Here is a 3,646-nt window from a genome sequence, read left to right as displayed (position 1 = left end):
TAGAGATGAGGTCTCGCCAAGTTACCCAGGCAGGTCTTGAACCCACGGGCTCAGGCAATTCACTCACCTCTGCCTCCCAAAGTGCGGGATTACAGGCTGAGCCACCGAGCCCGGCTAATTTTTTTGATATATTGTAAAGATGAGGTCTCACCAAGTTGCCCAGACTGGTCTCAAACCCTGGGTTCAGGCAATCCTCTTGCCTCGGCCTCCCAAAGTACTCTGATTACAGGCTTGAGTCACTGTGTCCGGCCAACATCTGTTAAGCATCACCCTGTCTTCTGGTAATAGCGCCTCAGTTTTATGTTGGGATGTACCCTCCTGTCATTCTCCAAACAGCTCCAAAGATGAACACTTCACTCAGGATGTGGTTAATTTAGGAATGGATATAATTTGAGTAAGGTCAATTAGATTGAATTTTTGGGTTTTCATTGAAACAAAACTGCGGCATACAGTAGAAAATAATAATACTAATGTCTAAAAGAGATTTAATAAATCTACTGACAATGCTTGGTGCACAGGTGGTTTCCTGTATCTTTTGCAATAATTCCACTGCCTCTCAAAGAGTCTGAAGTTTCTTGGTGAGAAAACTGGGATGTTTCTTTTTCTTTTTTTTTGAGTTGGAATCTCACTCTGTCGCCCAGACTGGAGTGCAGTGGCACACCCATGGCCACCAAGCTTCAACCTACTGGGCTCAGATAATCCTTCCACCTCACCCTTCCAAGCAGCTGAAACCACAGGAATGTGCCACCACACCTGGCTAATTTTTTGATTTATTGTAGAGACGAGGTCTTGTCATTTTGCTTAGGCTGGTCTTGAACCCCTAAACTCAGGTAATCCTCTCGCCTCCACCTCTCAAAGTGGTGGGATTACAGGCTTGAGCCACTGTGCCCAGTTGATGTTTCTTAATTTAGTAGGCATTCCTTCTTTTAGTACCTGAGAGCTGAAAGCCTGTGGGGTGCAATTGGAAGTAGAAATATGGTTTTGAATGCCAGTTGTGTCAGGCAGAGACCACCCAGGAAACAATAGCATAAAAGTATTTAAAGCAAAGGAGAACATAATTCAGACAACTGGTTACATGGGGAATGGAACTTTTGAAAAGAGGCCTTGAGGCATGGCAGAGATTAGCAGCAGCAGAAAGCCATTACTACCCTGGGCTACGACTAGATCCAGGGAGGGTGCTATGTTGCTGGAGTCCAGGGGCTGGGATTTCCTGACAATGTAGGGAGAGAACCAGTTACCGCCAGAGATGCTGCTCAAGGAGGTAAGGTGGGTGGATAGCAAGAGGGTTGCTCCCATGGCTGCCTCCCATTGGCTGGTTCTAGCTGGAAGCGAGGGAGCAGGGAAACCTGGGACAGCAATCTCTAGGGGTCAGTACACCCTTCCGTATGAAGTAGAGCAAGAAAAGGGTGAGGAATGAAACTGAAGACAGCGATCTATTGTGCAGGAGTGGTCACCTGTCCATATGTCATTATATCCTAGATACCATCGATTGTAAGATGCACCATTACTTTGTGCACTGCTACAAAAGAAAAATGCTGCCAACTAACCTATGATACAATGCAAGACTCCATTCATTGCGATGCATCTTGACATGAGATGTTGAACTGTGGAAAATTTGCATCTTAAGATCAGTAAAATATGCTATTTTACATAAGATCACATATGCTGTGGTTTTTTTATTTTTTTTGAGTTGGAGTCTTACTCGATTGCCCAGACTGGAGTGCAGTAGCCACTCCCAGCCACCGCAGCCTCGTCTGCTAGGCTCCGGCGATCCTTCCGCCTCAGCCTTCCAAGTAGCTGGAACTACAGGCGTGTGCTACCACGCCCAGCTAATTTTTTTTTTATTTATTGTGGAGATGAGGTCTCACCAAGTTGCCCAGGCGGGTCTCGAACCCGTGGGCTCAGACAATCCACTCACCTCAGCCTCCCAAAGGCGCGGGATTACAGACTGAGCCACCGAGCCCGGCTTATGCTGTGATCTTAAGCATATGTGAGTTTATTTCTACCTTTGAACCTTGATTTTACCGTTTGGAAACTAGGGACAATAATATTGGCTTCACAGGGTAAGGATTAAATGAGCTAACATGTCTAAGTAATCTAGCGAGAGTAGGGACTTGATCTCTTTGGTTCACTGTAGTATCCCCTGTGCCTGGCATAGTGCATGGTACATAATAAGAGCCTAAGAAAATGTTGTGGAATGAATCCACCTGGACTCTGAACCCCCAAACGAGCATGGTTCTTGCACAAAGTGGGAGGAGGTGGGTGTAAATGAAAGCTATTAGTATTGGAATCAAACATGATTTAGTGGGAACAAGATTTTTTCCTTTACTAGCATCATGTGGAACTGACTCTTTTGTGAAGGGGGAGCTCTTAAAGAAAGATGGGGCAGGTAAGCCCCTAGGGTCCCCTTCCACTCTGGGAGCTTTTCTGTCTTCTCAATAAATCCTGCTTTCCAAAAAAAGAAAAAAAAAAAAGAAAGAAAGAAAGAAAGAAAAGATGGGGCGATCCCCTTGGGTCCCTTCCAGCTCTAGGAACTTTTCTGTTCTGTCAGTAAATCCTGCTTTCAAAAGAAAAGAAAAGAAAAGAAAGATGTTAGGGTGGAGACCACACTGGGTGAATTTCTGGTGGGAAAGACTGTGTCAGAATAGTGCATACACATAAAAGTGTAAACAGAAAATTAAAGGGGTGGTTGTAGTGGTGGTGAATGAGTTTGGCAGGGAAGGAAGGGAATAAGGTGAGAGCATGAATGGAGGATTAAACAAAATAAAAAAGAACAACTCTCCTCACCTAGAAAGAACTCTTTTGGGGCTATCATTCCCTTATCCCTTATATCCCTGCAAGTGTTGTAATATTATCACTCCCATTTCACAAATGGGAGTCGGGCTGAATGTGAAGGGATGATCCCAAAATGAAACAAGACACATCCTATGTGTTTACGTCCACCAAACTTCAGCCTCCTGAGAAAGTTTGAGATGGGATAGATTAATTCCAATTTAGAACACACAGAACAACAGATAAATATAAGTGAGTGATCAAAAATAGTTGTTAAACCGGGCGCGGTGGCTCATGCCTGTAATTCCAGTACTTTGGGAGGCCAAGGTGGGAGCATCGCTTGAAGCTTGGAGTTCGAAACCAGTCTGAGCTCTAGAGCAAGATTCTATGCAAAAAAAAAAGTTAAGGTGGCAAAATATGGACAATGAAAAAAACTTAAATAGCTTTGAAATAAAACCAAATGCCCTATCCAGCTGCAACCACACCGCAGAGGAGTAACTTATCCACCATCCTGGAGGTTAGTCAGGACTCCAGGATGTACCCCAGACACCGGGGAGATGGTCCTCGGGCTCACTAATAGGGAGTCACTTCTGATTCAGGTGCACGTCCCTGCGATTCCAACCCGCGTCCCCTTCCGCGCGCGCATCTGAACTAATCCACCCCGCTCCCACAGGTGACGAGCACCCTCTACTGGCTGCCCGCCTCTCGGCTGCTCGGCCCCGCCCCCCCCATCGGAAGGCGCATGCTCCCTAATTAATCTCCACTCCCCCGTCTTCAGGCTTCTCGCGACATCTGCCCGGCGGGGGCCTGAATCTCGCGATAAGGGCGCATTGTCTCGCGGGAGCGCGGCTGGCAGACAGGCTCTCGGGCGGCC

The 3,646-nt window shown here is 46.4% G+C and overlaps 1 protein-coding gene across 2 annotated transcripts in view; it reads left to right on the top strand.

Moving 5' to 3' along the window:
* Nucleotides 1-3,554: 3,554 nt before the first annotated feature.
* The window catches only part of DENR (density regulated re-initiation and release factor), a 27,315-nt gene continuing 27,223 nt past the window's right edge, over nt 3,555-3,646 (top strand). For both annotated transcript variants that reach the window (XM_008050395.2, XM_021708742.1), the window contains exon 1: nt 3,555-3,646. This exon is cut by the window's right edge and continues 99 nt beyond it. The gene's annotated coding sequence lies outside the window, so the exon portion shown is untranslated.

Source organism: Carlito syrichta, unplaced genomic scaffold (assembly GCF_000164805.1).
Source record: "Carlito syrichta isolate Samal-C Ts95f unplaced genomic scaffold, Tarsius_syrichta-2.0.1 Scaffold145297, whole genome shotgun sequence".
Lineage (NCBI taxonomy): Eukaryota > Metazoa > Chordata > Mammalia > Primates > Tarsiidae > Carlito > Carlito syrichta.
Note: the sequence above shows the minus strand (reverse complement) of the source record. Positions and strands in the feature narration are given on the sequence as shown.